Source organism: Callorhinus ursinus, unplaced genomic scaffold, assembly GCF_003265705.2.
Source record: "Callorhinus ursinus isolate GAN/ISIS: 27379988/994484 unplaced genomic scaffold, GSC_fseal_2.0 scaffold25, whole genome shotgun sequence".
NCBI lineage: Eukaryota > Metazoa > Chordata > Mammalia > Carnivora > Otariidae > Callorhinus > Callorhinus ursinus.
The window spans coordinates 11,969,719-11,996,536 of record NW_027397087.1 but is presented as its reverse complement, the minus strand read 5'-3'; the positions used below and the strand labels follow the sequence as shown (position 1 = coordinate 11,996,536).

Genomic DNA, 26,818 nt, shown 5'->3' with positions numbered 1-26,818 from the left:
CTGTGACCGAATCATAAGTCTGGAAAACTCAATTTGGTAAGTGTGGGAAGACAGATCTTAATTGAAAAGTTCATTTCTAATAAAATGCGAGGTGGTAAAAGGTTGGGCTGGCAGGGTAGATCATTTGAGTCTTTATTAATAACATCAATTCATTTTAATTCAGTGAAGCACATAATTGGCATCAAGCTTTTCAAGTTCACCACACATTCCTGTGCCCGGAATCCCTAATATTAAAAAAAAAAAAAAAACTTTTCTTATTTAGTAATAGATGTTCTAATAATTTGCATTTTAACAAGAGGTTACTTGTAGCTGGCTTATACTAATTATAAGTATGTTGAGTTTTACTAAAGCCAGTGGTACCCACCGGCCAGTGACAAATCTTTCTTAAGTCTTAACTGGAATTCCCTGTAATTATTCTGCAGTCAGCTAAGACTCTAGCAACGAGATGAATGAGGCCCCTTGAGATTACTGCACCTTGAATAATCACAGGCGGTCGGCGGGGTCAATTACTGTTTTAGTTTGTTCAGCAGCTGCAGCATGTAAATCCGTTTACTAGGAGCTTAGAGAAAGTCGTGAGAGCATTAGTTTCATTGCCTTTATCTCTGCAACTGCAGTCATTCTGTGATGCAAGACCCTAAGGGCGCAAAGGACCATCTCCATGGGAAGTGCGGGGCGTTTGCAGAAGGGCTGTGTTTTTGAGAAGGAAACCAAAGAAAACTTTCTCTTAGTCACAGTATGAAAGAGAGGCGGAATTGCTGGCTTAGTGAAAAGGACTTAGGACTGAGAGCCCAGAGACAGAGTTCCCTAATCCTCCTTGGCAAGATAACCAACCAGCCAACCACACCAAGACGAGCTTCTTCTGGGGCCTTGTACTGTCACGTAATTCTCTACAGCAAGAAATACGACGCAGAGTAGCAAAGGAAAAAAGTCAAGAATCGAAAGCAAGAGGGAGAAGGGAGAAGAAGCCCTACCGTGAAAGTAAAAAACGGGAATAAGGAACCCAGGAAGCTCTTGTCAGTGTAAAACCGAACACACCATCGCCTTCGTTTGAACTGAATAAATGTGCACAATGTTTCTGGCTTCATTTAATCATAACTTATTAACACCTACTGGATGTTACTGAGGTTGCAAAGATAACTAAGAATAGCCACTGCCCTCATTTGTGCAAGCTCATAGACAAAAAAGACATACGCAAAGAACAATATTAGTGAACGAACGATGTGGTTAATTGTCGCTCATTCAAATAAGGTTCAAAATTTTGCAAGATTCAGGAAGTCAACTTTAGAACTCAGAGGAGTCTAAGCCTGGCTGTGCATTAGAATTAGAACACAAACCTTTTTTGAAAATATAGATGCCTGGATTCCAATCCAAACTTCAGAAGCTATATATATATTTTGAAGATTTTATTTATTTCTTGAGAGAGTGCGCACACAAGGCGGTGGGGAGGGGCAGAGGGAGAGAGAGAGCATCTCAAGCAGTCTCCCCGCTGAGTGTGGAGCCCGACTCAGGAGCTGAAATCAAGAGTTGGATGCTCAACTCACTGAGCCACCCAGGCACCTTCAGAAGCTTATGGACATATGGACAAGCTTCAGAAGGACATATGCTATTTGCATTACGAGGCTTGTGTAGAGTGGGGTGGGGGTGCAGGTCCTAGCAAGAAAAGAAGCTGGAAAAGGAGCAAAGGAAAAAAAAAAAAAAACAGCTTTTTTTCATGGGGTCCCTTTAGTTTCCCTGTCCCCATTCTAACATTCACAGGCCCTTGTGTGAAGCCTATTTCAATCACCTCCAAATGAGTATCTCAACACCCCCACTCCCACCCTTTCTGTCAACCCTCTGTCCTGCCATGGCCAGAAAAATGTGTCAAAGGCAGAGAGCTCCGATAATGCACCTTCTCCCTCCATAACAATTGCCAATCAAATTAGATGTGCATTTGTTTCCTCTTTTTCACGTAAAGCCTTCCATATTGTGGTCTTCCCACCTACCTTTCCAGCCCCTTCTTTCCCACCATCCCCCTGTAGCTACAGCTTCCTGCTTCTGCATCTTTTCTCATGCCACGCCCTCTACCCAGAAGCCTTTCCCCATAATTTCTGGTTAAACTCCTGCCCATCTGTGATACTGTGATTTATAAGAAATCTGAATGACCAAAATTTCTATTTCTCATGTGTATTTCACCTTCCTCCACAGTTTCTGGCTCACAATTCCCAAAACCCTTGGAATTTCCTATGACAAGGGCACTAAAGATGTCTTTTGTTATGTTAATGAGATGGCTTTTGGAAAGCCCTTAGATAACCGAAGAATGGGGGGCTGGTTTGCCAGGAGAAATGACCAGGTGATTCAAATGTTTGAAGTTTCAGTCCTACTTCCTGCCTATGAAGAGAGAGGCTGGATTTTGAATCAGCCAATGGCCAGTGACTTAGTCAATCGTAACTTTAATGGAGCCTCCATCAAAACCCAAATGGACTGGGTTCAGAGAGCTTCCAGGATGGTGAACACTTGGAGGTGTGGGGAGAATGGCCCACGTGGAAAGCTCCACACCCTTTCCCTGTACCTGGCCCAATGTATCTCATCTGGCTGTTGAATCATACTCCCTATTGTATCCTTCAATAAACTGGTAAATGTTAACTGTTGCCCTGAGTTTCTGTGAGATGCTCTAGCATATTAATCAAACCTAAGGGAGGGGGAGTCATTGGAACCTCCAATCTATAATTGGTCAGAAGCCCAGGTTACAGCCTAGGGCTTGCAACTGGTGTCTGCAGTAGAGGGTGGAGGGCAGTCTTGTATGACTGAGCCCTTAACCTGTGGAATCTGATGTCATCTTGGGATAGAGTGTCAGAATTGCGTTGAATGCTCAGACACTCTACTGGCTTCCGAGCATTATTTGGTATTGTATGTGGGGGAACTCCCCTGCCCCTCCCCTGCCCATGTTGGAATGGGGGCTGGGAACCTTAAAAGACCATCCCATAAAAAATCACCATAAATACCTCTTCCTTATTGAGCCTTTCATAATGCCATTCACCGCCCCCCCAATTGTATCTCCTTCACCTGAGTTCAAAGTCATTCACTTGTCACACTTGCCTTTCTTAGAGTACATTTTGCATTGTTTTTGTGCTTATATCCTATTACCTGTGCCCACCCCCAAATCCCAAGCCCTTTGAGATCAGGAATCATATTCTACTCATCTTTGGGCTCTGTTCCTCCTCTCTCCTAAGCCCTGTTTCCCTAGCATGTACCACAAATGTCTCCTATCAATTAGCTGCTCAACAAACGTGTGTTAAATGTAATTAAATTTTGTGGGTCAGGCAGAGAACAAGAGCCACAATTGTCTGAATTTTATGGTAACTTGGGCCAAAGTGAAGTAAGAGGCCTGAAATGACATTTGCCTTCCCTCCTGGATGTAGCACGTATGTGAGTAACTTTGGTGTCATCCAAAACTCCCCTCGTGATTGTCATTACTTGTTTTATGTCCAGCCTTCCGCTAGAATATAAGCACCGTGAGGGCAGGTACCCTGCTTTATCTGATTCGACTCTGTATTCCTAGTGCATAGTGCTCAGCATATAGTAGGTGCTCAAAAAAGAGAACTGAATTAAACTGAACTGAATCTTATCTACTCTGATCCAACCAAATGGAATCTAGAGGGAGGAGGCTGGTAGGTAATGGGGTACAGCCTTGCACTACATCTCAGTCAGCTGACTCCGGTCAAGAGAGGGGCCCAAAATAAAGAAAGGGGCATGGTCTTCCTAAGAAAAATTCCTTAATAGGAAATGACCCAAGCAGCTGAAGCATTGCCTTGGGGCCACAGCTGGCAGGGGGGAAAAGCATGCAGGCTAACATTTCCTTAAAGGAACCAGGTGGAGACAAGTAATGTTTTGCTGAAGGAAGTTCCACCCTCAAGCCCTTCTGTCTTTTCACTTTTGCTTAAAATAGTTTTAAATGAAGGACTGCAGTCTAATCTTGCAATTCCATAACAATTAATTAAGAGAAGAGCTAATCTTTGCAGGAAGCTGAATAAACCATTACTCATTTGGTAAAATTTAAAGGTCACTAAGAAGGCTCCCCCCCAAAAAAAAACTCAGAAATATATTTTCTGATACTAATTATTCCTGTTTCCCACACATTAATTAGGTGACTTCTCTGGACTGCAGAATGAGATGTCACCCAGTCCTGCTTTGCCCTATTACAGATGAACAAAATCTGTGGCTGCCTTCGAATGCCAACACCCTACCCTGAGAGATCCATTCCAACACCCTACCCTGAGAGATCCATTCCAACACCCTACCCTGAGAGATCCATTCCAACACCCTACCATGAGAGATCCATTCCAACACCCTACCATGAGAGATCCATTCCAACACCCTACCCTGAGAGATCCATTCCAACACCCTACCATGAAAGATCCATTTCTTTTGGTTTGGAAGGCATCTTGTTCTAAAGAGATCATTTTAAAATGCCAATGGCCCTGGAAAGGGTTGTGTTATTGTTTTTGTTTGTCTCTGCAAAGTTTTCTGAATCCAGTTGAGAGGGAGGAGTGTAGAAACAGGAAAGTTAGAAGGTAGATTATCCGAAACAAGAGAGATGCTTGAGAGAACCAGGGGTGGAGGAAGAGATGCTGACAAAAAAGAGATCATGAGTTGTTAATGATTGCCTTTGTTTCTGCAATTTCCCTTATAGCTGGGACAACAAGGAAACTTCTCAGAATCAGTATGACTTTCTGTAAGGAAAGTAGTTTCAAGGAACCTATTACTTTTTTTAAAGGTAGCAACAAAATAACCTTCTTCAACTTGTGGCAAAAGCCTTTTCAAAAAATTAGTATCTTCTAGAGATTAAAGTTTATAGACAAATAGATTAGTGGGACACACAGATACATACATATAGGAACATTTATTTAAAATAAAGGTGGCCCTGGGGCACCTGGCTGGCTTAGTCGGTAGAAGATGCGACACTTGATCTTGGGGTAGTGAGTTTGAGGCCCATGGTTGGGTGTGGAGTTTACTTTAAAAAAATAAAAAATAAAAACTTTGAAAAAGAATAATAAGAAAGGTGGCACTGCAGAGCAATGGGGAAAGGACAATATTGTCACCAAAGGATGACAATGGAATGTCCATATGAAAACATAAAATTCGACTCCTACTTCATTCTATGTAAAACTCAAATCCAGATAGATTGTAAGCCTAAATGTGAAAGACAAAACAAACAGCAACAGAAAAACTTTTAAAAGAGGATACAGGGGCGCCTGGGTGGCTCAGCTGCTAAGCGTCTGCCTTCAGCTCAGGTCATGATCCCAGGGTCCTGGGATCGAGCCCCGCATCGGGCTCCCTGCTCGGTGGGAAGCCTGCTTCTCCCTCTCCTACTCTCTCTGCTTGTGTTCCCTCTCTCGCTGTGTCTCTCTCTGTCAAATAAACAAAATCTATAAATAAATAAATAAATAAATAAATAAATAAGGATATAGGAGATTCTTGTTAATCCAAGTCAGGAAAAGTTTTCTTAAAAAGAACACAAAAAACATATACTATAAAAGGAGCAAAGATGGGCTTGATACAGTTGACTATCTTTGAATTAAGAACTTAGAGCCATGCAAAGACACTACACAAGAGTATCAAAACAAATCAAAGAGTGGGTAAATATATTTGCAACACATTTCAACAAAGGGCCCTATCCAGAACGCAAAAGTAACTCCCACAAATCAGATTTTTTAAAGGCAGACAGCCAGAAGAAAACTGGTCAAGAGATTTGAACAAGCACACCTGAAGACAGAATATCCAGACAGCAAGAATAAACACATGAAGAGGTATTCAACGTCAACGACATTGTTATTGAAGAAATACAAAATAAAACCACAATAAAATACCAATGTGCCCACCAAGGTAGATACTTTTTTTAATGCCAAGCATGAAAGAGAATGTGAAACAAACAGGAACTCTCCTGTACTGTAGGTGGGAGTGTCCGTTAGAATAACCATCTATGAAGGGCACGATCTACTAAAGACAAACATACACATTCCTTCTAAGCCAGCAAGTCCACTCCTAGGTGTATACCCGACAGAAATGTGCACACACACACCAAGAAAGCATGCACACTTAATGATAATAGCAACACTATTCTTAAGAGTCCAAATGATAATGACCTAAGTTGTCCACAAACAGTAAAATTAAGTATATATTTATATAATGAAATAACAGACAATGAAAATAAGTGAACTATGTCTATGTTAAATTATATGGTTGAATCTCACAAATACTGATTTTTAAAACACAGAGACAAAAGAATACATGCCCACAGATCCATTTATATAAAAATCAAAAACAGGCAAATCTAAAGTTTAACATTAAAAGTCTAGATGTCAGTTATCTTTGGGGAGAGGCAAGGTTGATGGTTGAGGGGGACACGAGGGGAAGGCTTCCAGGGGCTGGCACTGTTGTTTTATGAGCTGGCTGGTGACTAAACATGAATGTTTATGATGTCCACTTAGCTCAACTGTCCACTTAGATTTTGTAGACTTTTCTATATGTCGTACTTAACAATAAAAAATGTTTAAGTGACTATCCTTTAACCCAGCAATTTTACTTCCAAAAATTTAACAAAAAAAATGTAACCTAAAGTTGACGTAAGGTGTAAAAAGATATTCATTGCAGTGTTATTGATATGGCAAAAAGTTGGAAACAATCTAAAGATTCAACAATAGGATACTGGATCAATAAATTAGACAATATCTCCCTAGTGGGTATGACACATCTATTAAAATTGTTGCTGTGGATCTGTATTTGTTCATGTGGAAAGATGTCAGGTTATACTAAGCGAAGAAAATGGTTTATAGAATAGTATAGGTAATCTAATTCTAACTTTGGAAATACATGCATAGAAAATTATGGTAAAACAATCCATATATTAATAGTTATTATCTCTAGGTAGAATTTCAATCACTGCTTTCCTAATTTTTCTGCAAACAAAGATTACTATAGTCATGAATAATAATAGCTACATGTATTGAACAGTAACTGTGTGACAAATAGTGAGAAAGATATAAAACATAGTTTTCTTATTTAATCCTCACAAAAACCCAGGAAGATAAGTACAATTATCTGCATTTTGCAGCTAAGGAGACTGAAGAGATGTAAATATACAAAATCAGATAACAGAAAGTGGTCCAAGTCTTTAGCCAGAGCTTGTCTGGGTCACAGCAAACCCTCTACTCCACCACATCACACAGTAAGCTTGTATTAAGAGTAAGTTTCATAATCAGAATTTGAACCTGAGTCTCTTCATTCTGTTTCAAAGCAAGAATTTCTACAAGTTCATAAAGGAGCACTCATAAACCAGCTACAAAAATAAAACCTTCATAGATGCTAGATGTGATGTAAATAGGAAGCAATAATGCTACCATTTATTAATGATGGCCATCTGCAAAGTACTTCCAAGTAGGATCTCATTTTAACCTCCTTTAACCTCATTATCCTATCCACCTTCCAATTTGCCTTGGCCGACAGAGTATTAAGCAATCAGGGCTTGAAAAGCGCTTTTGTGTCTCTGCTTGCTGTCCTTGCCCTCTGTTGTCACCATGAGACCATGCTAAAGCTAGCCTGCTGGTGGATGAAAGACAGGTGGGGCACAGCTTGTCACCCCAGTCAACCCAGATGAGGCCACCTGAGATTAGCCAGTAGCCAGTCAACATCCAGCTGAGTGATCAAGCCCAGTCAAGATCAGTAGAACGGCCTCAGGAACATCCATGTGACTCCAGACACATGAACAATAAATATTCTAGGACCCTGAGGTTTTTGTGCTTATTTGTTATGCAGCATTATTGTAGCAAAAGCTAACTGATAAAACCTCTGGGAGGTCAATAGTATTATGATTGTTCCTATTTTACATGGGAAGAAACTAAGGTTCAGAAAAGTCACACAGCTAGTAAGTGGTGGAGCCAGGATTTGAACCCAGGTCTGTCTTAACCCAGAGGAACTGCCTTTATATACAACATATATTCCCTCTACAAATGCACTCCCAGGTATAATTTTAAATGGAGCTCCAGTAACGTGTGTGTGCATGTGTACATACGTGCCCACAAGTCTTTCTCCACAGCTGCTCACGCACTAAAAATTTAAAATTTGGAAGCAGTATTTCTGATTAATATCTGAGCCACATTGAGCACTTTTAAAAAGCTGACTGATCATAGTCCTTGTAGTTTAAACCAACGATTCTGTGCATGAGGACTCTCGTATCTTTTTTTTCTCTCTCTCTCTTATACTCTCTCATCTGTAGTCCACAGGCATTTAATTTCTCACAGATGCCCTCAGTGCTGACATGTATCGCAATATTAATTTGTGTGCTTCAAAGATTTATCCTAAAAATGCTGATGACACCAATAGAAGATGTAAAATCTGACCTTCACTTACACAATGATTGGCATTGACTATAATTCCTTATGAGATTTCACATAATCAACATGCTGATGTGTGCAGCTAAAGTACATAATCAGTTGTTCTATATCAAAAATCACCTTGCAGTTGGGGAAAGGAAACAAATTTTCATATTATATGGTCAGGAGAAACAGGTATTAGATATACAGCCAACTTTCGGGGTGCCTGGATGGCTCAGTTGGTTGAGCGTCCAACTCTTGATTTCGGCTCAGGTCATGATACCAGGGTCATGGGATCGCGCCCCACGTTGGGCTCCACGCTCAGTGCAATGTCTCCTTGTCCCTCTCCCTCTGCTTCTCCCCCCATTGTCTCTCTCTCTCTCTCTCTCTAATAAATAAATAAATAAAATCTTATTAAAAAAAGATTGGCTCAGTCGGTTAAGCGGCTGCCTTCAGCTCAGGTCATGATCCTGGAGTCCCGGGATCGAGTCCCACATCAGCCTCCCTGCTCCGCGGGGAGCCTGCTTCTCCCTCTGCCTGCTGCTCTCCTGCTTGTGCTCTCTCTCTGACAAATAAATAAATAAAATCTTTAAAAAAAAAAGATATACAGCCAACTTTCAATAGTCTGTGTTAAAAATATATAGGGATAAGAAGTGGATAAATGATATATCCACCTGAAGTTTTGCTTCCTCACCAGAAATCTTCAATACATAGGGATCAAACAGCAGCAGGCTCGCAGGTGGTTTGAGACTGGGGGCCATGAACTTAGATTCTCCCCTCCAGAGGAAAGCATAGCACGTGGACAAGTAACGAGAGGGGTGTGTGGAGATGTGACCTCCAGTCCCAACCCCACCTGAGACTGATGGGTGTGGCAGACACCTTCCTTTGCTTCCCAGACCTCTCCTACCCTCCCCCAACCTACTTGGTGCTGGAAGGTTGCCAAGTATAGACTTCCTCACCTCTGGCTTCCAGTTGGGATTGCTGGGGAGAGAGCTCTGGCAACAAATCAGTGGGTGGGAGGGAGGAGAGGGAAACAGAAATATTCGTTCCTCTAGCTTTCCACCTGCAGCGTCAAAAAAGGGGTGGCTGGATCCCTCCACAAATGTCTCCGTTCTTTTCAAGTGGCCCCTTCACACATCCCTCCCTATCTCAGGGTTCTGCTAATCGCTTCAGAACATTCAGACCTCTATAGCTCTAGAATCCGCATTTCCTCTTAGAATTTTTCCCTACACCATGTGCAAACCTTTGTAAGTGATCTCTTCATTAAACCTCCCTTGAATTATCCTGCTTTAAGTGAGCTAGGACTGATCCATTCTGGGACCTTTGGCACATACTCTCACTGGTGTCATCTTCCCAATCTACAGAATGAAGACAATCCCCCCTTTTACGGAGAGTGGGCAGATTTTTCTTTTTTAAGATCTTAATGCCAACATCCTTGATTTGTTTTGTTTTGGGTTTTTTAAAGATTTTATTTATTTATTTGTTTGAGAGAGAGAGTGAGCAAGAGAGAGAGCATGAGCGGGGGACGGGGAGCAAAGGCAGAGGGAGAAGCAGGCTCCCTACGGAGCAGGGAGCCGGACGCAGGACTCAATTCCAGGACCCTGGAATCATGACCTGAGCCGAAGGCAGATGCTTAACCGACTGAGCCACCCAGGTGTCCCAATGTCAACATCTCTGAAAGCGTTAAGTGCTATAGAATGTAAAGATATTATGACATCAAGTCAAGTTGACATCTTAAAGCCTTATTGGGTTTATAGAAAAGAACTGTATGTCAGAAATAGGAGGAGAGATGGAGGTGTGTAAAGTATCTGATTAAACATAGGGTATGATGTGAAGAAAAAAAAAAAAGACGGAGGGATGAGAAGAACAGATATTGGACTTCCTTTGAGCTATGAGCCTTGGTAGGACCGGTTCTGAGAGTGAATCAGATGTCCGACCCACCTTCTTGTTTTCTGCTCCTCTTCTTTATCATCTCCCACTTGGCGCCCAGTCAGGAAAGCCTTTGCTTTGTTGAAAATTAAGGTATGTTAAACTTGCTGACATAAAAGGTGAATATACTTGATGGGAGAGAATCTGGATGAGAAGTGAAAACTTCGCTGGTATCAACACTTATTGACATCATGCCCCAGAGTTCCCCCTGGCTCTCTTGCCTGACCTAAGGACCTGGTCTGTGTCCCTAAAATTGTGCCCAACTGGGCCTTTCATATTATGTTAACTGATACTGTAAATTTTTAATAACATTTGTTTATTCATTCAGCCTCATTTATTAGATACCCACAGTGTGATAGGGGCTCTCCTAGGCAGGGGTGAACAAGAAAGACAAGGTTCCTTTTCTCTTAGAGTGTATATTCTAGTGCCGTAGTCCCATGGGATATGTATAATTTTAAAAGAAAGTCTTAGATAAAATAAAAGCACACACACTGATTTACAGTATCTTTTACATATATGCACAAACATAAAGGACTAATGATTATTCACAAATAGAATTTCAGATCACTAAATCAAACCCCAAAGGCCTCATTCTCCCACCTCATCCCACCCCACCCCCCATACAGAGAAGACAGACTGTGTGACCTTTGATAAATATCACCACCTCTCTGTTCCCTAATAAATGACAGACCCAGCACTAGATTCCAGGCCTCCTGAATCCCACCATGCTTCATCCTTGAGAGCTGATTTCTCTTGTCACTCTTGTGGCAGCTGGGAGACCACCTTACCATCTCGGAGAGTCATCTCTCTCATCATTGCTGTCGGAGCACTCCTACCTGTCTCTATCCCTAGCAAGCGATGGCTTGCTCTCCTCCTCAACGCTCCCCAGGGAAGCTTCTCAGGACTACCGGACCAAGCTGGGAGCGCCCCCCCCCCCCCCCCATCAGGCGCATCTGCAGTAACCCTTCCCCCCCCCACTGGCACTGCTCATCATTCACAGGTCCTAGTTCCTGACTGTCCTGCCCCACTAGATGTCTCTAAGGTCCCCGAACACGTCTCTCTCCTGTGCCCAGCAGATGGCAGGCCTGCTAAAAGCGTCTGTGAAGAAATGTAACTCTTATTTAATTTATAAAGGAAAAGGGTGAGAAAACTGGGGTGTGTTCACAGAATTTTACATGAAAGAAAACTCTTAAGAATGAGGCAGTTCTACACCTTCATGTTTTAAGTAAAAATAAATGTGATCATGTTTCTGAATAAAAGAAAACAGAAGGCTACCCTCTCTGCTCTTGCTGAGGAAGGCACCACATCCTCCTTCCCTCTCTTTTCTCCATCCCCTCGGACATCAATCCCCTCTCTTGTGCCAATACTAATTAACACAAAACAGTCCCTTTCCTTCCCTTCATCCAGAGCAGAGAAGAAAAGGTGTCTCCCAGCCTAGGAAAAAGCAATTTCCTCAACGAATCTACTCACGTGGGAGAAGAACAGAGGAGTGAAAGGGAGGAAGCCTTTCCCCTCCAAGGCCAACGACTGCACGGTCCTCGGGGTGGAGGAAGGACTAGGGAAAAGCACAGATGGTACCCTGGCAGTTCGATGAATTAATGTGATTGCATCCCAGGAACGTTTCAAGTGAGATATTCATGTAATTCATGCAGATTCAGAAATAATTGAGGTTCATGTTTCCAGGATAAAGTCATGGCATTTTGCTTTTACTTGAACTACCCCCATAAAGGGTCATTCTTATTATTCTGTATTCAATTATTCATAACCACACGCTCGTGGATTTTAGAACCATAAAAGGTCAGCCCTCTTTGATTCTGCAATTGTTTTCCTCTGAAGCCGGGAAGCGGCGCATGAATATGCACACGCACACCATCCTGACACTTCCCTCACTGTTCATTAACAGTGTGTTCACTGTATATTTCAAAGTCAAACAAATAATACCTGCCATGAACATGAATTTTTAATATCTCCTATATTTCATTTTAAATGAAATGTCAAAATGATGGGAAATATTTCCATGGAAGTTTGGAAAGGGCAGCGTCACACCAGCGCTGCCTTGCGAGATCCAGCACCGGTGTGAAAACATCGCGGAAGCAGGTCCACTACCGCTGGAATCAGATTTATTTTTATTTTTTTTATTTTTTTTTTTTTTGGTATTTTACTGCCTTTGTCATTCCTGGGAAATGTCAACGTGAAATCTGTTTGCCGTGTCAATATGCTTTGGGGACTGAGGGGACCCACTATCCTCTTTTCATCTGAAAATGGACACCGTTTGTTTACAGCCTGTTCAATTCCCTGCTTTTTGGTTCAAACTACGTTTTATTTGTGTGTGATGTTCCGCTTGGCATATGTACCATTGGTCCCTCTTCGTTCTTTGAACGCTACTGCCCATTCTCAATGGCAGGGAAATCAAACGGCTCTGACCTCCCTTTTCTCTAAAACCCTTCATCAGGGGGCGCCTGGGTGGCTCAGTTGGTTAAGGACTGCCTTCGGCTCAGGTCGTGATCCTGGAGTCCCGGGATCGAGTCCCGCATCGGGGTCCCCGCTCGGCAGGGAGTCCGCTTCTCCCTCTGACCCTCTCCCCTCTCGTGCTCTCTCTCTATCTCATTCTCTCTCTCAAATAAATAAATAAAATCTTAAAAAAAATAAAACCCTTCATCAGAATTTCTTAATTTCAATCTCCCATCTACCCTCCCAGAAATAGCCTATTTCTTTCTCTAGAAACTGTTCCCTGGAGATTGGCACAGGTCAAGGGCAGAATGCAGCTGAGCTGGGGTAAGGGAATGAGGGCTCACAGTGGCAAGAAATGACCAGCAAAGTGTCTCAACCTCAACACTACTGATATTTGGGGGCCGGATAATTCTTTGCTGTGGGGCTGTCCTTGTGCATTATAGGAGGGTTAGCAGCATCGCTGGCTTCTACCCACTAGATGCCAACCGCACGCACCCTCTTTCAGTTCAGACAACCAAAAAGGTCTCCAGATATGCCGAAAGTGCCCAGGAGTGGGGTTGGAGCGGGCGGAGGCAAATTCCCCACACCCACTGTAAGCCGCAGATCTACAAGTACAACCACAACTGATTGTTTTCCCCTCTCCGCATTAAAGACGGCAGGTGCCCCAGGAGCTCCAGCAAATTGCACCAGTACTAAAATCTGATATCCTGAGAAGCAGAGGTTTTCTAGAGATTTGGCCAGGTAGACATGGCCTGAGACTATGACTGTGACCCTCTACCACCCCCACCCTTTTGGACAAAAGCAATTTTCTGGTCTCCAACCTAATAACACATATCCTATCATATAAGAGGCTATTTTAACCTATTTATGTGACCCTACCCTACCACTGCCCCATCCTCTAAAGAAGACTCCGGCCTGTCCATCATCCGGCTCTTCTGCCTGACTCATGGGGGAAGTGGTAGGGTAGAGTGGGATAAGCGCAAGGAAATCGGGAATGACAATTTGTGTCCTCTTCGTGCTGTTCAAGACAGACAAGCAAAGGACCTAAGTGAGGGTCTTGGTTGTGTGAATCATGTCTTTTCACCCCCCAAAAAAACTAGCTACTCTAAACTTAACCACATGGGTTATGGATTTTATAATTATTCTATCTTTATTTGGATGGAATTTAATTTATGCAAAGAATCTTTGGAAAATGTTATCTCAGATGGAGTAGAAGAGATACTGTAAACCCCATTTTACTGATCAGGAAACTGAGTCCCAAAGAAGTCAAAGAACACCCATACATAAACTCCAGCACCCTTGTGTCCCATTTCCAAGTCTGCTTAAAACACCACCTGTGAGCCAAACGTTTCTTGGCACACAGAAACCAAACATTTTCTGAGCTTGTGATATCTTTTTTGTGCTTTTTAATTAGTCTATTTATAATATATATTAAAGAAGTATGTCTAATGTGTCGGAAAAGTTATCATCTCCATAAGGAGAGAAGATTCGGTCTCAATAGCCTCGGTTTACCCATTAGTAAATTCCTTCACGGGACAATATGGTGGAGAACCTGCTGCCATTCCAATGGGCAGACTTACAAGAGAGGGCCAGGCTGGAGGGATGTGGTGATGAGTGGTGCTGGGATCCTGTGCCACACCTGGGTCTCCAAACATCAACACTTCACAGGAGAAGGCCTGGGGGGTATGAACCAGTGGGATAGAAAAGAAGGTTCTATAGCAGCTTGTTTTGTTTTGTCAAAGCTTCAGTGAGCTCACTCTACAACTGTGACTTTCAGGTGCAAAATTAAAATTGAAAAAAAAAAATGCACAGACTCCCTCCCCTCAACACACATTCCCAAAAGGGAAGAGGGATGGGCAAGAATATCATTTTCAAATTATTCCACTACCGTGCGTTGCTTTCTGAGAATTAAACAGAGGTTCTAGTTCATCCTCTGCAACCGACCTTGATCAAATCACATCTTGCATACACTCTATAGATGAGATTTAGAAAAGGTAATGCCCATCCCAGTTGTCTCACGGGGAGGGAATGCAAATTAACGTCAGATGTAAAAGTGCTTGCAAATGGGAAGGTATTTTATAAAGCATAACGACATTGCCAAGTGAATGAGGAACTGACTTCCAGAGGAAAGGAGGGTGATGCTAGGTTTGACCAGTAGAGTGGGCTGAATAGTGCCCCCAAATCCAAGAGCACCAAGGACCTCCGAATGTGACCTTATTTGGAAAGCAATTCTTCACAGACATAATTCAGGTAAGGCTGGAGATGAGATCACACTGGATTAGAGTGTGCCCTGAATCCAACGAGAATGTCCCAGTCAGAACCAGAAGGGACACAGAGACACAGAGGAGAAAGTGGTGTGAAGAGGGAGGTGGGGATTGAAGTGACCCATGTACAAGCCAGACAACACCAAAGACTGGGTGTAAGCCCCAGAACAAGGAGGAAGCCTGGGCCGTTTCTCCCTCAGAGCCTCCGGAAGGAATCAGCCCCACAGCAAGTGGATTTCTCACGTCTGCCCTCCTCGACTATGAGAGAATGCAGTTCCACCATTTTAAGCTTCTAGCCTGTGGGAACATGAATGGAAGCCCGAAGAAACTAACTAACACAGCCCCCTCGTGTCTAAGGGACTTGGACTTTAATGTTCCCTCTGATTTGGGCCAGACCAGCCCCAGCCTCACAGTGTGTGTTGGGGGTAGCCACTAACAAACCCTACACCCCCTACGATCAGGGTGAGACATACATGAAGAAGGCTTGCTCTGTCAGCCCAGCATGGAATGCAATTAAAGAACCCAAGTAAACAGCTGTCTAAGGATGCTGCATGTTTCAGTGCAAACCCGGGCTTGGAGGAAGGGTTTCCCTTTCCACTTTCTAACTTCTAGATCGCCGGCATGTGGGAGTCCTCCCTTAACCCTAAGCGTACCAGACCAAGGGGTCCACAGGGAGACTCCACAGGCCCAGTAGAAGACTTAGGCTGCCAGCGGAATCCTAATTGTATACACTGCTGCACATCACCCCACCCCTGCACGGGTACCTTTAGGAATGCTTGGGACAAATCTACAAGGGCGTGTGTGCACATTCTTCCCCACGCAACTCCGCCACGATAGGTAGCTATGAGATGTTTCTGTTCCCTAATAACAGGGCCTCGCACAGAAAGGGTGAAATGAGATCTATTCTGCATGAGAAGTCGGTGCAAAAGGTAGAAAGGCGTAATGTTCACTTAGCAACTAGTCTCTGCAGGGAACTTTGCACATGGGCCCCCCTAGTACCTAGAACATAGCAGGAGGTCTGTGGTAACAGAACCACATAAAGGAGAAACACTGACAGACCAGGGCTGGAGAGGAGGGTTGGGAAGCACAGTGGCAGGAGCAGGAACCATGGAAATTGTACATGGAGGGAGAGAAGCATGAGTACCACAGACAGCAGGACAGTGAAGCCGATGGTAAAAGAAGACAATGATGAAAAAAAGTCAAGAGACCCAAAGAATCCTGTGTCGTCAAAGCCGCAAGGGGACTGGTCCAAGTTCACTTAATGAGAACCTGAATGATTAAATGTTCATCAACAAGGAAAATTAAAATCTTCCACTCTTCTAAGAACAAAAGTCTCCTTCCTGACTTCATGATTTAAAGAACAGCTCCACTGGGAGGCAGTCAGCGGCCACCCATCCCGCATAGCCCATAGGGACAGATGCCATTTAGCGGGACAGCTAGGCACAGGCAATGACTGGCTACCTGGTCTCAGAGAATGTGGAAGACAGAGCTGTGTCCACAGGGATTCCTGATCTGTTCCTAAGGACTTCTCTTATAAATCTCCCTACCCAATATTGTGTTTTGGCAATATTTTTGATCACCAAACAAACTACACTTGCTAGGTCATGGATTACTTTGCTTCCCCCATTTTCCTATTAATTATTGATATACCTTAGAATCACACACAGCTTCTGATCAGTGTTGGATAGTCACTGTTCCCACACTCAAGCAACAGAATCCTAGGCAAAAGCAAAGAGGAATGTGTTCCTGCCAGTCCATACAGCCATTTCAGAGAGCAATGCATGATTTCTGGCTTTCAGAGATTTAAAAAAAAAAAAATGTTCATAGAGTCCCAACACAATAACATCGACCTCTAGGTCAAAAGAGCCTCGGCTGGAAACCACTAACTATGATTTTGTCTAGAAGCTGCTTGACCCCTGGTAAACGTATAGAGGGGTTCCCTCCAATCCCCAGTTTCTATGGCTTTTTCCCTTTCTCTCATCTCCCTACCAACCCTCCTGTGGATATCTAATATCTCCCACCACGTCAGAACTCTGTTCACTCATTCTTTTCCCTTTTTGATAACATTATTACATAGGTCAGATAATACTACAGAATAGTACAAGAGAGACTCAAATTCTTAAAACTGGATATGATTATTTTCTATATCATAATCATATTTTTTCCATTGTAGTAATTATAGACAGTGCCTCAGTATTCAGGTACAAGGAATGTCACATTTGTTTTTCTCAAGGTTAGTCCAAGTCCAGTATTACCTTCCAGAGCTCTCTATTCTCCTTTGGTTGGTTCAAGGCCCCCAGGAACTTACACAGCTCAGAAAGAAAGCCCCTTCCTCTTTCTCTCTGGGCAAGAAGGACCCTGGCGTCCGTTCTGGCTGCCTTCCCTGCCCTTGCTCTTCTCTGCCTCTGGGTGGTGCTGTCGAGCCTTCTTCAGACACGGTGGTCCCTGCAGCTTTGCTTAAGCAGATGCCAGCCCGCTCCATTTCCTCCGCAAGAAGCAATCCGGGCTCTAAATACCACCCCAATCAGTTGTCAACCCTTTCAGAGCCCAAGCACTCATCCTCTGAGACCCTGCTGCCTCGAAAGTGATATGCCAGCAGGAGTCCAGCACCCCCCCCCCCCCACCCATTCTTGTAGGACTTGCTCCTCCTCTCCCAGGGGTGCCTCTTCATCCCCCTGAAACCAAAGTGTCATGCCATTACCTTAATAAGACTGTAGGAACACAGAGGCCTGTTCACCCCTGTGAGGATCAAGGGTTGAAGAGGGGAAGAGGAGGCTGGCGAGCAAGGAGGGATTTCCCTCCACTTCGACCTAACGAAGTATCCACAGACATCATGGCTTCACGCAACAACAGTGAAAAGAAAACTGACGTTGTTTTCAGCAGGTCACACATACACACACACACACACACACACACACACACACACACACACACTGGGTATGGACATCCTACTGCCCCAACTTCATAATTTCAAGTGAAATTATTAATATATTTTCCAATTATAAATATATATTCACTGTAGGAATTTAGAAAATAGAAAAAATTAAAATAGTCTCATGTAACTATGGATTCAATAAGATAAGAAGGCATAGATTAGTATAAAGAAGATCAAAATGGGATTTTCCATTCAGAACATGCTAAGGAGATTGCCCCCAGACAGCAAAAGGACTGCTAAGAATCCTGTGTAGGATTATAGTCCCTCATCCATAATTCTGACTTCCAAAACCAGGATCTTTTCTTCAATTCATTGGGCATCAAAACCTGACCTGACTAACATGGGGCTATTTATACTCTTTATCTTATTTAGTGTGAATATTTGTATTTTGCTATAGAAATATTGATGCTTTTGAAATTATTAGATGCTTTCCCAGATGGGACTGAAAGTATTCCATAATACATGTATTTCCAAAATTCTAAGAATTCTGAATTCTGAAATCTATTTGCCCTAGTTTTGGGAAAAGAGATTGTAAGCCTACAATATCCCAGTCTTTAAGGAAGAATTAGGACTAAAACACTCATTTCTTCACGATCTTAAGCAGGATATTGTTTTAACATTGGGTCATCTCAAAAGGGTTAAAATTTAAAACATTAAAATGCAAGCCTTTTTTCTTTTTTTTTAAACAATGTGTTTTATTAAGATTTTATTCATTTATTTGAGAGAGAGAGAGAGAATGAGAGAAAGAGAGGGAGAGCACGTGAGAGGGGGGAGGGTCAGAGGGAGAAGCAGACTCCCGGCTGGGCAGGCAGCCCGATGCGGGACTCGGTCCCGGGACTCCAGGATCATGACCTGAGCCGAAGGCAGTGGCTTAACGGACTGAGCCACCCAGGCGCCCAAAATGCAAGCCTTTATTTCACCAAGATCTGTGCACTATAAGCATTCTTCTCTCGTCTCTAAGCTCCTCTTACCTCTGGGGAATCTTGGGGTGAGATTCAGGGACAGGAGGAGGGTGGAGGTTTGAAAATCAGGAATGGAGTCAAGGTTAAAGACATCATTTTTTTTTTAAGTTCAATAGCTATTTTTTTACGGTCACAAATAGATATGAATATCACTACAGCAACCAAATGGCTATACCAAAATGTCATGAGCCCCATGAAAGAAAGAAGGAAATCTTTATAGCTACTAAAGGGGAAATTGTAGCTGCTCCCAGGAGGTCTAAGACCTCGGAGAGATAAATGGCACCCAGGAGTCTGGCCAATGAAACACCGTAAGCCCATAGGTCAGAACTGGAAAGCTACAGGTCTGCTTTGTTTACATGGCACAGCATTGATCCTCATGGCTTTATTTTGTTTTGTTTAATGTGAGTAGCTTGCCACCATTAAAATTTGGAAGTTTTCACATAAATACCTTTGTATCTGTCTTCTTGTGAGAAATCTAAAGACCTGGCAACATTGGGCCCATGTTCAGGCATGGCAAAAATTGTCTTGAGCTCAAGACAAGCCATTGCCCCATTTTAAGCAGACATGATCTCCCCATTTCAGCACAGTCCCCATATTCTCCTGGGAGCTGCACGTGGTCCCTGCCAGCATTTGGAAGTGAGACCCGTGCTCTGGCCACCACCTCTGGGGTACCTGCCGGGAATTCTGCGACGTACCAGTGACACGCTGGGGTTACACATGGCCATGACAGGGACAAGCTAGTCTTTCTCTGCAGGGGGGACACTGGCAATCTTGCTCTAAAGCACATGTTTGAGCAATAATGACTAGTAAAATGACCCAGGGAAATCACAAAAGGAAGCACTGAGCAGAACTGGGAAGTCAGTGTGGGGTTTTGCATGAGTAAAATAGTGATGTTGGGGAGCGGTGGATGCAGGTACTCTTAGCTGAAAAAAACCTTAGGGAACTACTAATATAATTATTTTCACTAATTGGAAGTTTGTTGCTCTTCTCCCAGCCAGACACAAACATCCCTAATATTTATAGTATACCTACTAAATACAGGTGATTTATATATGTTGCCTTATTTACTATTTACAACATCCCTGGGAGGCAGGTACGTCAAGTTTAGAAATGAAGAAACTGAGCCCTACAGGTTTTTAATAACTTTACTCAAGGACACCAGCTTGTAATTGTTACAACTGAGATTAAAACTTGGGTTTTTATGACCCCCCAAATAATTCACTTCCCATTATACCACTAGGCCAAAAGCAAATGTTTTTATCTTTGCCCACCAAGAAAGTAATCCTCAATTAAGACATCTTCATTGTTTCCTCTCTCCTCTTAATAAAAATTACTCGCAGTACCTGACATGGGCCAGTCATACTTTGGTATCATTTAAAGTCATTTTGGAGTCTTAATGGAAACTGAAAGATTTTTCACCCAAACAAAAGGAAATTAATAGAGAAGAAGAGCCCTTCCTGGTGTCACTGAAGTCACATTAGCCTTTGTTAACCATACTTAGGTCATTGCCAAGCTTGCAAATATGATCTGGGAGGCATGCTTGGGGGCCACGTGTCAGTTTTCTCTATTAAGCCCTGATCAGGGCAATCACAACCTCCTGGCAAGGAGGCAGTCTGGAGAAGGATAAAGCATTGATTTTCCAGGCAGTACAAAAGTCTCTGGCACCCAGGTCCCTACCGCATGATCTCAGAAAACCCAATTATTAATATGAGCCTATGAACATCATTTTGTTTTGATTAGATTTCACTTTAATTTAGATTTTGTTAAAGCCACAAGGGAGTACAGAAACAGTCTCATGAAATAAACCAGTCAGTCTCAGTTTTATTTCTCATGTTTGCAAGCCAGGATTGTTGGCAAATCTTATCAGTCAGGCGGCAAATTACCAGGAACTGCATTAAAAATGTGTATAGTCATTTTCATTTTTGAAAGATTCAAGACTATAAATAATTAAATGCATTAGACATCTGTTATTTATGAGCTGAAATGACAGTTTTAATTTAGTTCTTCATTTAGCTGAGCCTGACGTATTGTGACTCTAAAGGAAAACACAGGAAATATCTAAAAATGACATTTTTCTAAGTCCGCAGTGACCATAGGTACAGATCAAAGCCTGGTTATTTTCACTTCCCTTCAAGACCTGTCAAGACACAATCTTCGTCCGTGACCTTGTGTTGTCTATCCTCGGGAATTCTGATTGGCTGGCAGACCAGCCCCGCACCTGCTAGCTTCACAGTGTAAATCAGGCAGCTTAGTAGGAGCTGTGAATGGGCTCCTAGTTAATTATACATGGGGAACTAAGTCACCAGATCAGATCTGCGGTCCACTTCAGGGAGATGCCGAAGAATTCAAACCCCATGCCTTTGCCTTTCCCTATACTAGACATGTTATTTGGGTTTCCCAAAGATGTGCAAAACTCATGGATTATGGAAAGGAAGAGGCAAGAAACAGATGCAGGAGTCGTGATTTGGAAGCCAAGGGACAATATGTTAATAATTAAGATGCACTGCAGTCACTAACTATAGTCAGAAAATGATGGAATCGTTTTTGGAAATGTAGGCTCCCTAATCACACAGCTCCACAAACACGTCAGCCACGTGCCCTGTGACAAGATACCCTCGGATTCCTGGCTCAGAGGAGGTGCAATTTTCTGCAGCTTGGAGCATTCCAGAATTGCCGTGAATCCTGAGGTGACCCCGCCGAGAGTGATGGGGAATCACAACACCCTGGCCTCTGCCAGAGTCACTGGAAATGTGACAGGTCACATTACCCATGCTCAGCCAGCTAAGAAGTGTGCCGTTTGATTGAGCACATTAAGCACTGGCCACAGGCTACAGTTTGGAAATTACTGAATATTTAATGTTAGCTTACTGACTGCAATCCATAGATTGACTGATTTGCAGTTTGTCGATTTTAAACTGTTTGCCTTGTGAGTTTTTGTCTATGTGTTTGTGTTTCATGTGTGTGATGCTTAAAGCACTAGGACTCCAGTTGGAAAAGACCAGCACAGAAGTGGGCGAATTCTGAGTGCCCAAAAGTGCTTAACAGACTGACATGGATGTATGATTTCAGGATCATTTGCAACACCATATTCTCTTTGGGGAAAGGTAGATTAAAGTGTTGCTTTTTTCCAATATACAAAATATAAAGCAGGGAGCAAACGAATGCTTTTCAGCTGATATACTACACAGAGGTGACAACCCCCCTGGCTCCCCAGTCCTGCAAGTTTCCAGACTCCCAGTTGGGACCACTTTGCCCTTCCTCGGGCACTGAGGCAGACCCTGAAGTCAGAGAAACGGAAGGACCACTGGGGCTCAGGGACTCACATCTGTGGAGCCAGGGGGTGCACCTGCCCCAACCTTATATCCCAGATCCAGTACCAGAAATTCTTCTTGCCTTGCTTCGTACAACAAAAACCTGCCTTATCTGCCAGTGTCCGCGTTGTTCCCCGGAACTCCAGAATCCTTGCCTCCTTCTCCTCGAGGTCCTCTGGGAGCTGGAATGAGCCTTACTTGTTCCCTAGAAACTAGTGTCTTATCCTTTAAACCTACTGCCAATAATGAGGTCAGACTCTTGTCATGCACCAGCCTGGATACCTGCCATGACCCTCCCGAGGCTCCCCAAGCCACCAGCCAGGACAGCTACCCGATTGTCTCTGCCAAAACCCCCCAGGGTCTGCTTCGACTCCCTTCCTCCTCACCGGCTCTACCCAGCTGGGTCTCCCAGCCTCCAGGGCTCGTCCCTTCTCACAATGGCTTCTCAGATCTGATAACTAGGCATTTAGCTTTTCCCTCTGCTCCATCCAACAAGCCTGACTGACAGCTTTTCAGGGATTTCTGACTTCCCCAGCTGCTAATCCTGCTCCTCACCCAGCTCTGTATTCCCCTGTTCAAATTAATCTAGGCAGGAGCTGATTTGGCTTGTAATGTGAGGTTAATTACAGAAGTGATAACATTTCTAAATAAAAATGAGCTACTCAATTTTAAAAATCCAAATTAAAATTAAACCAGAAGGAAATCGTTTCTGGTTACAAACCACAACCCCAGTTCCCCGCTCTTGTGAGCACGTCTGCCAGGGACAACTTGTCCTTTTCAGCAGGGCCCCTTCATGGATGTCCAACCCGAGCAGTCACTGGGGGCCCTGCCCACAGAAGGACCCTGTGCTTTGGTTTAACGCTCTGCTGTTCTTGCCTAGAGATTCTTGTCTTTGAACTTGTGTTTTGGAAGTGAAGCCCCAATGGGACAATGGAGCATGCATAAGGGCAGAGGCGATGTGCTTGATCTACATATTCTGTCATTCCTTGCCACCCCATCAGCACAGAGCATTCTTGATGCCCCATGAACATGGAGTTTGTGTGGACCCATGATGCATCGATGAGACTCAAAGTGACTACAAGGTACATGTTATGTCTACAACTGAGTATATGGGGGCACTGACAGCCCCCAGAAGCCACACTTTTCATTCAAACCAGAACTTGCTTTGAACACAGAAAGAAGACAAGGGTGTTCCTAAGAAAGAGGAATGACCAAGGAACCTTATCACATCCTTCCTTATTAATGTTACTTGTGTTCCTACCAGTAACTTCCAACTACTCCCACTGAAAATAATGACATAAAAGAAAAAGGGAAAGAAAGGACAACCCACAGTTCCCTTCTTCTCGGTCCCTCCTTATGACTTAGTAAGGAAGAAGTAGACTATGTTGGTAGAATGTGCACATATCACAAAGTGAGTGAAAACAGTTGAGTTAGTTTCATGTGGTGTTCGCCCTGTTCTGGTCAGGATAAAATACATATGCATGTATTTTGCATGAAATACAAATTGTGTAATTGTGGTGATTCTACATATGAGTTGAATGCTCTTATATTTGCATTTAAAACTGGCTTTGCATAATATGAAGCTGAACAGTAAAATCTGTGCTAATAATCCCAAATTTCCATTTTGGCTTGACTTAAAAAGACATTCAACAGCAAATAAAAATCATCATAACATATTTTAAAAATAAAAATAAATCATCACGACAAGTTGTGAGAGAGGCCACTGGAGAAAAGAAAAAGCTTTCTATTTTGGTACTTTTAACATCACTCTTTCCTGCTTTTCGAACAAAGGGCCTCACACTTTAATTCTGCACCAGGTCCTGCCAATTATATGGCTAGGGGCAGGCTAACTGGGCAGGCAGGGAGGACCCTCCTTCCGCAGCTTAGACTGGCAAGAGGGCAGCGCGGGGGCCCCTACTTCTCCAAGCCTGCATGTTCATCTCTGTGTTTGCATCCTCCTTCTGGGACACCAGTGCTGTGGCTCTTCGGCCCCAGGGTTGAGTTCCAACTCTCACCTGATGGACTGACCTTGAGTTCTGTGTGGCTGACTCTGCTGTGTGTGGCACAATTTTGACCACTGTGCCCAGGCCACCAACACATGAGGCCTGGGCCCCATACCACCTCTCCATCTCTATCCACCAGGATATTTCTGCTCAGCCACTTAACTCTGCCCCTCCATATCCTCCATCTTACCAACCTCCCTCTGTACTTCTGCGTCCCCCAGCAGTCTGGTCTTGTCACCAGGGTCCTCTGTCCAAGCAGCAGGGCAAGGTCTTGGCCACATGAAGCCCCTTTACTGGTTCAACTACCCTCTTAGGTTTCCTATCACCAGGGATATACTCCTTGGGACTGCCTGGTTCTCTATCAAACTGCTAACCCCTGCAGATGATTAGTGCAGGGGCCAGGGGAACAGTGCTGTCTGGGGCCAGTAACCATCACAGAAGGAGGCGAGCCGCACTCCAGCCTCAGAGCTCCCTCAAATGTTACTTGGTTGTCTCTGACAAAACCAAAGTCCAGTCATTCAAGAGAGCTTCCATCAGAGGTTCTCTACCCTTCGTTCATTACAACAACCTGAGGAGATTTTAATAAAAACCGACGCTGGGCTCCCATCCCAAGTTCTAGTTGAACTGGTCTGGGGTCAGGCCCAACATCATCATCAAAGGACTCGGACAATACAGAGATCCAGCCGTAAAATAAATTGCTGAACTGAGGTTAAAGAGTAGAGCTAGGAAAGGAAGACAGGACCACCTGGTTACCTCAAGATCACTGCCTGTTTCCACCTCTCGCGTGGCTCTGGGTGAATCACTCATGTCACTGAACATCACTCTTTCCTGTGCAAAACAGAAATCATTTCCTATATTCCTGCCATTGATGCTATAAAACAGGATTAGAACAATAATACATTCCTCACATGTGCCTAGTAGTTTACAGTTTCACTCATTCTTTCACAGTTATCAGACCCTATGATAATCGGGGCACACTTGGGAGACACTGCGTGATGCTATGGACTGAATGTTTGTGTCCCCCACCAAAATTCATATGTTGAAATGTAATCCCCAATGTGATGGTATTTGGAAGTGGGACCTTTGGGAGGCAATTAGGTCATGACAGCTCCACCCTTATAAAAGAGACTCCGGAGAGATTTCTTGCCCCTTCTGCATTGTGAGGTTATAGCACCACCATCTACAAAACAGGAAATCAGGCCTCACCAGACACCAAAAAAGTGCCGGCGCCTGGATCTTGGACTTCCTACCCAATTTATGGCCACCCAGTCTGTGGTATTCCGTTAGAGCAGCCTGAACAAATTCGAACAGGTAGGAACATGGGAAGCATGTAAACCCGGTTAGTGTCAGAAGCCACAGGCTGGTGTATTTTACTCCATCTCTGAAAACTTCTCCAGTGTGACAAATACTTTGATAAATGAATATGTTAGTAAGACACAAACCCAAACTTATCAGCAACATTCTCGATTATTCCTGTTACCTATTTTTTAAATTTATCCACTTATTTATACATAGACTTTCTATCAAAGTTTAATGATCCCTTCAGTGGGTGAACTGCCTGATCCTGTTCTTTCATTTAAAATATCTCAGTCAGGAACTTTAAGGAGACAGGTTTTGAAAGTGTAAAAAAAGCCTACCTTGTCACTGGGTTCTCACTTTTTTCTTTTTCGTTTCCCTCTTCCTCCCTCCCCTACTTCTCTCTCGCTTCGGCCTTCTTTCCGTCCACTTCATCTTCCCTGAGGGACTCACATTAGAAGAGACTTTTCGCAAGGTGTCTAGTCCGATTCCGTGGCTGATCCCAGTCTCGCATGACTCTGCTGAACATGACAAGCCGTCCACCTCCTGAGGCAATCCTGTCACCTGGTCTCCTCAGGCGCCATGAGAAGCCTCAGACTGTACAATGTCAGCATTCCCCTGCAGCCCCGGACACTTTCTTCCATAAGGACAACTGGCTTCCAGCGCACCTATAACAGCCCATTGGATATCTAGGGAAACGTTTCCTGTTTCTTCTCACCCCTTTCTTACTAAACATTGTGCCTTCAAAAGGACAGTGGTTTTCCTCGATGTTCTCAACTGTCATTTTCGTATGGCCATCACATGGGCAGCTGAGGGTCATTCTCTGCAGCCTGCCTGATCCCGGGCTACTTCTTGAAGTTGGTTGCAGGTGGTGTCAGGTGGTTGAGCCTGGAAATCGAAAACGATGGCAATGAGGGCAGGCCTGGGCCTTGGCAGGCAGTTTATGGGATCAAGAAGAACGTTTTCCTCTCAGAGGTGGAGCATCTCTCATCAGCCCAGACTGCCCTGGGGCCATTCCCTTTTATACCTGCATTTGAAAATGCAAAATGTTATCAGAAAAGGCCACAAGAAGGATATTTGCTTTTCTTGCTGTGCCTTTTTCCTAATTCTTTCACACACACACACACACACACACACACACACACACACACACATTCCAGACCAACACACTCTCTATATCTCTTTACAATTTTTCCTCCTCAACTTCTCTATTCCTTTTCCTTCCCATCTCTCTCCTTCCTACAATAATCACTGAATTTAATAAAACCTAAGTATATACATTGTCATGAATTGGTAAGATACCTTAAGATAATTAATTG

General features: G+C 43.6%; 1 long non-coding RNA gene across 1 annotated transcript in view; it reads right to left on the bottom strand.

Moving 5' to 3' along the window:
• The window catches only part of LOC141369996 (uncharacterized), a 59,285-nt gene extending 32,766 nt beyond the window's left edge, over window positions 1–26,519 (bottom strand). Inside the window, exon 1 of the long non-coding RNA XR_012373618.1 lies at window positions 25,841–26,519. This is a non-coding gene — a long non-coding RNA (uncharacterized lncRNA). The remainder of the gene's footprint in view (window positions 1–25,840) is intronic.
• Between the last annotated feature and the right edge of the window lie 299 nt (window positions 26,520–26,818).